Genomic DNA, 8,527 nt, shown 5'->3' with positions numbered 1-8,527 from the left:
GTCAAAGGTTGCGGCGTGTGGGAGAATTTGAATAGGGCTAATCACATTACAGTGCTAGCCAAGATCTAAAATGTGTTTGGTGATTTGTTTAACAGATTGGTGATTTTTAATTATAAAACACAACATAAAATGTATTCATGATCATGAGGCATTTACAGACATTGTTTCTGTCCTAAAACTGGTTGTAAAGTTTTGTCATCTCATAAAATTTGTTAAATGCCTCAAAGCTCACTGTAGGAGTGATAGTGACCTACTCATACAGTATCTGTAGAATAACGATACAGCTGACCTGTTGGTAAAAATATTGGTGGCGATTAAACCTATCATCAGATGCCCACTTAATGTGACAGGGTTCCAAGATGAATATGAAACAGTAATATACAAACATGTAACTTAAATCCATGGACAGTTTAAAATCACTACTTTACATGCATGTCTTCAGGTGGCCTGGTGGAAACAGACAATCTCTCAACAGAAGGCCCAAGCAGGGATTCAGACCAAGAGCCTTGTTCTTAGGTAACAGTACTGACCACAAGAACCCCATTTCAGATCTTGTGTCTGTGTCAAGGCAGCTCTGACTTCTGTGTGCCCTCTGTTCCTTATGTGAACTGCACATCATCAGTCATATGCTGTGTTACTATTTGACTGCTTGGAGAGTCTCCATAATCATTCAAATACAGCCAGGACCTTGTTTCTGTGGGAACCTGGACAAATGTGATGAGGACACAGAGAGTTCTCGTGACAGTTTCAAGGTCTCACTTGAACACTGGCATCACTTGACCATAACAAATACACACAAAAACAACATTTACAGCTTCACAGTTTTAAGATTCCCAAAAATCACAATTTCCCTAGATTTGACCCACACTAGTGGATCTAAAATCTTAATGGACATGGGTCAGGTTTCAACTTGAACAACTCCTCCAATTTATTATTTGTAACACCGGTACAATAGTAGAACATTTGAAAAGGTTTTCAGTTTTGTGTATTGCGTGTTATATGGGTCACCCTAGGAAAGAACATCTTTTAATTTAGTAGTTTTATTCTGTATATAGTATTAATGTAGAGAATAAATGAACAAAGATACAGTCTAATGAGAAAAAAAGTGTAAGTATTATCCCTGAAGATCCTTAGACTCCTTCTGCAACAATGTGAAGTAACATTAATTTACATACTATGTACATACTATCTACTACTTGAACAGAAGTAGATGGAACTAGAGTCACATTTCAGGCTAAATAGATGATATTTCTGGTTCATTTGCTGCCCTCAAAAATACCCCAAACAGTAAAATGACTCAAATTTTACCCAAACAGTATGTAAGGGTTAAGCTGTTTTCTTTGTGGAATTACAGTTGTCGTCATCTCAGTGGTGGGACGTCAGATGTTGTGTGTTGTGCAGTGGATGATTTGAATTGAACTGCAATGCCATCATGTGGTCAGATAGCTGTACGACAAGCTGGTTTGATGTCATGTTTTTATTTGATTTTAGGTAAAGGGCTTTGAAACTGCGTAATAAAAACTTATGTTGGCCATCCTTGAGCAATTTTTAGAATCAATGGTCATGCTGCTTCATTAGTATTTCATGCATTTTCATCCTGTTATTTAAAAAAGAATTTGCTGCTGATTATCAACTAAATCAAAGAAATACCATCTCGATATGAATTTAACATCGACAGCCCCATCATGAGTCCAGAAAATTAAACTGCAAGTCACCATTCACATACGATAACATACTAGACCCAGTTATGCATATGGAATTATACACTTTTTAAGAGTACAGCATCAAATCATTTAGAGTTCTGGGCCATTGATCTGACGAGTTAAGTAGCAGAGGGGATTGTTAATTGGACTAGAGGGGCAACAATGAGACAACCTTCAAAACTGGAATGGTTTTTCACATTTGCATTGTATAAAGTCATGTACCTGACTTTGGCCAACCTTTTTCTTGTGGCTACACTTTGTCCCCAAGACTCAGGCTGTAAATTCTAAAATTCTGCTCTACTCTTATGCCCCCAGAGGATTCCGTTTTGATACACTGGAGCAGGGCTGCCCAATCCCAGTCCTCGAGAGCTACTATCCTGCAGCTTTTAGATGCATCCCTACTCCAACACAGCTGAATCAAATGGTTTGATTACCTCTTCAGCATGCCATCATGTTTGGCAAAGGCCTGATAACAAGCCATTCATTTGATCCGGGTGTGTGGGAACAAGGATGCATCTAAAAGCTGCAGGACGGTAGCTCTCGAGGACCGGGATTGGGCACCCCTGCACTGGAGGATATTCAGTGAAAATGTGACCCAAATGTAACTTTAAATTAGTTCTGTTTATTTAATATGTATTTGATAAAACATTATTTTGAATTGACAACGCGTGAGAAATCATTTTTATCATCGAAGCTTTTTCTTTTCTTTTCTTTTCCCTGTTTAACAGGGGCAACACATGTTAATGAACATCAGTATACCAAACATATCAAGAGCAAACATGCCAGATTATAGCAAAACTGATAATTTACATCTATAGCCCCAGGGCACATCACATAGAACTTTATAATAAGGAAAAAACATATAGATATTCTACTAACAATTTGTAATTCATGCCTGTTTTTGTCATAGAAGTTAAAAATGGTCTCCTTTATTGCCTTTGGTAAACTATTACCTTTGGCACTTCACAGTTCCCTCTAGTGGTGGCCCTAGTGCCAACTCCATGATCTCCATGGTCTTTTGATGAATAAATTCATTTAACAGATGTTGGGCAAGTAAATGTAGAACTTTATTTATCAAACAGATATAACAGAGCCTAAGCCTTCATTATTTGAACTTAAACAATGACTGTATTGTCTTTACTGTACTCTCATCACAGTCACATATCTTAGAGTAACAAAAATACATTTTATAAATTTTATAAATTATAATTTTCTGCTCTTGCTCTTGACGAAGGCGGTCACACTTTTCTCCTCTCCTCCTCCTCTCCCGTAGCTTCCCTGCTTAGCCTCTTATGTCCTTGTCTAGTCTCATGTTTTTTTGTATTTTTCCCTGGAACATTCTGTCACAGTCTGTTCTCTATTCTATTTAATGATGGCGATGATAAGAGCATTTCATTCTGGGAAATGAAGCTTTAAAGCAAAAGAAACAAGGTAAAAATGTAAATCAGCAACAGATTCTTCTGAAGGATTATTTGCCTTCAAGCCAGACCAGGAATAATCGAAACTTCCTGACTCAGACAAATGGGTATCGGTAGTGACAGGGTATGTCATTCATACAGCTGCGTGCTGCAAGCACCATAAATCAACAATGAGTGAAACCATGATCAAGTGGATGCATACTTATCTATACTGAGGGAAATATTTAGTTTTGTTTCATTACAGTCTTTTAACCATGAACATTATTTGCTGCAAAATACTCTATTTTACCTGTAAAGTTCATGTGCATGCAGTGCTCTTTGCTGCAAGAGTTGTTAGGCTCTCCATGACACCAGATGTCACGATCCTGGGTCTTATGACCCAGTGTTTTGAGTTTAGTTTATTTGGATGTTTATATGATTAAGCTCATTAGGTTTTCTAGTTCATTTGTTATTAGTTTCCCCTTGTGTCTTCCAACCCCTGTTAAGTCTCCCTTGCCTTTCATGTGTTTCATGTCTGTTATGTTGTCAAGTTCATGTAGTCATGTCTGCGTTTCATTATGTTTCCTATTTTATTTTCTAAGAGGTTCTGTGTTTTGTTTTACTCTTTCCCTGTGGCGTTGTTATGTCCACGTTGTGTCTACTGTGCCTTTCTGTCCCATGTTTCAGGTCCCTATGTTCTGTCTTCTCAGTTGCTGTTAAGTTTACATGTCTAGAGTTCAGTCAGTGTGTTTCCTGTTTTACTTTGAAGGTCCATGTCTCATGTGAGTGATTCTAGTTTTGCTTCCCTTGTCTCGTCCAGCCTGATTACTCCCAGCTGTGCTCTCCTTCTGTGTCTCATTCCCTCGTTATCCCTCTGTGTATTTAAGCCCTGTGTTTCTCTCTGTCAGTGTTGTAGTCTCCCTCATGGCTGTGTTGTGCTGTGTGTTAGTTAGCCATGTCCCAGTTTAGTAGTGATGGCCAAATGAAGCTTTCTGAAGCATTGAAGCTTGTATTGAAACACGGTTCATTACTCTGAGCTTTTCAACACAATCCTCTCTGGTGACATCTGGTGGCCAAAAATATGAAGAGCAGCTTGAATCCACAAAAGAAAACCAACTGCTTTGTAATGATTGCCCACTCTACAGAGTGGAATTCTGTCTGATATTGGGCCACCGTTGTGTTGCTTTAAACGTGTATTTTTTGGGGTGACAAAAATGTGGTTTATTTGTTTAATAAATAATTTTGACCAGTAAACTCTCCTTGTTTAAACATGCACCATGGTGTGGTCTTTCTTTGCTTGTGACTTCTTGATGTTGGTAAATACAATAATTGAAAAATACCACGTTACATATAATATACATATGATAATGTTCAACACATTATGGAGTATGCTTCTGCTGTGAGGTCACGCCTCCATGTACTTATGCAGTTAATCGCTAGATGGGTATATTTATAAATAATATTATATTAGGGAAATTTTCCCAGACATGTTTTTGACCTGGGGGTAGAATTGATTGTGAAATGGAAAAGGAAAATGCTTATAAACTTGTACATTAAAAACATGATGCATTTAAGGTAACCCTTTTCCATTTGTATTTAAGAAGAAAATTTGTTCCACTGTGCGATGGCCGAACCTGTTCCTTTTCGTGGAGATAATTTCTCCTGCCTTAAGGAAAATCCCTTCACAAGGCACAGAGGAGGCTGGAGTGCACAGAAACTGGTAGAGATGCAGTTATAAAGTCTAACTGGGCCCAATCACCTAAAGAGAATAAATGAATTAAATTGCTGCACATTTGGCAGACTAACAGTTTAAAATTATTTAAAACATAAAATATATATTTTTATAACATTAAATGTAAAGAGTCAAATAGAAGTCTTTCTAAAGTTATTTAATGATATTTATATTATGAAAAGCAGATTTTTGACATTTGAAGTTTTTCCCATTGTCAGATAAAATAAACACGGACAAAACAAAAGCAAACAACAAGAACACAAAGCTGGAAAACCCACCCGATTGACCAAAATCAACTAAAAATACTCCCACACAACAGAAACTCCTCTATTCCTCGCTGGCTCCAAATCTCTCAATAGAAATATCAGTGGTTTGCTATCTGTAACCATCAAAACACTCCACAAATCCCGCAAATGGTTCACCTGCTTATAAACCATTGAATCAGACACCGAAGCAGTTAGGCTCTAAATGAAGCTTCGGACGTCACTGATCACGTGACTCTGGCCAAACGAATCAAGCTTCGACACAGTGCCTCTGAAGCAGTGTGTTGATTTTTTTGACACAGGCACCGGAGCTTGAGCTTCAAGTGGGCCATCACTACAGTTTAGTTTAGTTTTCCATGCCATTCTGCAATAAAGCAGCTTTTTGAGTTTAATTTTGTTGTCGTGAGTTTTGCGTTTGGGTCCTTCTCCTGCCTGTACACAGCCAAAACATGACACCAGAGCGTGTATCTGAAACGAGTTCCATCGATCCAAAACCAATAACCCTCCTACATAACACAAAAAAATAGACAAAAATGCATTAAAAACAAACTACACCCCAAAATTAGAAATGTGGTGAGCTTGGTAATATACTAGCAAAGTACAGTGCTTGATGAGTAGATTCAGATTTGTAACTGTCAGACTTTATGTATCGTATATTGGTGAGTATTATACCCGTTGAGTCTCAGAGCCTCCAATCCATGTAGTTTTGTATGTATGAGTTGCATGATAAATGACACGCTGAATCATCCGGTACTCCCAGAGGTTGTGTACCGATGCCAAGTTTGCATTCATGGACTCACAGTATCTCTGTAGTGGAGATCAACACAAAGCAGAAAATTCAAAGTGAATAAAAGAGAGAAAATGTCACCAAACCTGGCTTTAGAAAATATAAGAGTAAACAGAGAAAAAGTAAATGATAAATCCATATCACTGTTTTTACTTGAGCCTGAGCCCAAGTTATGGGAGTGTGAAAATAGCGGTAGTGTCGGTTGCCATATCTAGTCCAGCTGCTATACCTGCCACAAGTACATAAGGTTCTCTTTTCAACATGCTGCTCTCCTGAAGACAAGCAAAGAAGCTAAGAATATTTTAGTGCAAGTAAAAGACTTTCTTGTATCCGTAAACACATTTTGTATTTTTCCTGTAATTGCGCGTTTTTGTTTTTGATTCTATGTACACATGTTGGATTTTATACTGTCATAAAATAAATATATTGTTAGTGCTTATTGTTACTTGTTTTTAATATAGTCTAAAAGGGCCGTCTCTGAGTAGAGTCTGAGCCAAGAGTACTGACAGGAAACTGCATGCTTTTGCAGAGCACAGGAGCTGCAGGCAGAAAGTGAAACTAAGTAGAGTGTTTGATCGAAACTTAAAGTGTGCGTGACGTGTACAGGAAGTATATAAATAATCAGACTGGCGGCTCCTTTTTCAGACTAAAGCTGATGTTGTCTCTCTGCTCAGTCTCCATATTCCGGAATATGTAAAATTAAAGATCATTTTTGAGTTAGACCACTTTGAGCCGTGTCTTTCTTGGCTGTTAAAGAATACAAAGAACTGGATTTAATTATACATATTTTTAAAAATGTAATTTGTTTTGGTGAAAATCTTGAAAATGTCAGCCGACCTGGTGGATCAGCAGCAGTGATCAGAGCCAGCATTGCACAAAGAAGTGCAGACACAACCACCAGTTTCATGGTGATGTAGCATCTGTGAAAAACAGAAGACATCACAGGACATCAAGACATCATTCATTAGAGCAGACCTTCCCAAAGTGTGGGGCCCGCCCCCAAGGGGGGGCGCAGAGCCATTGAAAAGAGGAAAAAAAACAAGGCTTGGACACTGCTAGCACGGGGCGCCTACACAAACGCAAAGCAGGAGATGAAGCATCGCTGAATATGTTTCCAAACCAACTTCATTCTAAGCCAAAGACTAGAAAATATGCCTTTGACTGCCTCACCAAGAAAAATACAATGAAAAAATTATTTGTTCATATTTTCTATTCCTTTAGGTCAATAATGATCACAATCAAAAAAAAAAATGTATACACACCTTATAGTTTTTTAAATATTACCCTCTACCAAACGGTTGAGATGTCACTCTATGGTAAAACTACATAAAGTTCTACAGACATAACTAGTAGAAAAAAGTAAAGGTTATACTCATTTTGCAAAAGAATAACTACCCAATTTTGTGTTTGACCCACTTTATTGTGGTAGTAAAACATCAAACATTGTTGGATTCCATTTCAACAGTGGGCGTTATAATAACAAACCACAAAATGTATAAAACACAAAAATATTGTAAATTTGATCAAAAACTTGATCTGCAATTACCGAAAATTCATAAACATACAAATTCACTTTTGACCTGTTGTTAACATAAACCTTTCACTGTAGTGTTGGAACAGCACTAACATTTTTTATTTTATTTTCCAGAAAATTCTGGTGGTATATTATATACCATTGCCATTTTGCACTGAAAAATTTGAGAACACACTGAAACAGTTCTGGCTCTTTTCTTTTGCCGTTCATGCAACTTCACCAATACCCCTTGATGATTAGATCTTCTGGTGGTACACTGCAAAGCATTCCTGACTGGCATTCAAGCACAAGAAAACATTGCATTTTTGGCATTTCCATCTTGAGACGCCCTTTGGACAGTAATTGCATCGGCCTCGCTTGTCACAGTGAAGTGGCCAATGCCCAAAGCAGTCATATCGCACATCTGGCTGTGGTTGTGAGGGTCTTGGGGTGTATCCTTTCTTTGGTGGTGGTGGAGAGCTGGATGATGGTCAGCCAACTTTGGATGCTGGCTTGTTGACTTGTTTCAAGCTATGCGCAACTGCCAGGTGGAATCTTTTGAGTGTGATTGGTTTCTGGTTTAGTTGTCCACATTCCCTCTTGTAGACCAGCCAGGAATTTGCAATGGACAGATCAAGCATGTAACCAAAGAGTGGCAGGTACCATCTTGTAGACTTGGCTGGGGTCTTGTACAGGTGTACCAGCATGTCAGAGAGATCTATCCCTCCCATATGCTCATTGTATGCAGGGATGAGTGATGGGCATGGGATCATAACTTTCGCCTTGGACTCTTTGCTCCAGCAATCCAGGATTGCCAGAAAATCTTCAATTTCCTTAGGGCTAGTCTTGATTGTGTCCCCCAACTCTTGAGCAGAATACAGATTGGTATGATAGGCAATATGATCAATCATTTCATCAGTGAAGAGCATTTTGAAGTACTGGAATGGGGACTGTAGGGCGTCAGGGGTTTCAAAACTTGCATCTGGAACTTGAAATTCTTCAATGTCCTCATGCTTCCAGATTCTTCTTGTGTCTTTTTTTGGGACTAAAGAGGAAGATGGGTCTAATGTATCCTCTGCTTCATCCAAGGGAACTGTTTTTAGGATAGTTTTCCCTTTTTTGCTCATTTTAC

Source organism: Simochromis diagramma, unplaced genomic scaffold, assembly GCF_900408965.1.
Source record: "Simochromis diagramma unplaced genomic scaffold, fSimDia1.1 OVJJ01000229.1, whole genome shotgun sequence".
Lineage (NCBI taxonomy): Eukaryota > Metazoa > Chordata > Actinopteri > Cichliformes > Cichlidae > Simochromis > Simochromis diagramma.
Note: the sequence above shows the minus strand (reverse complement) of the source record.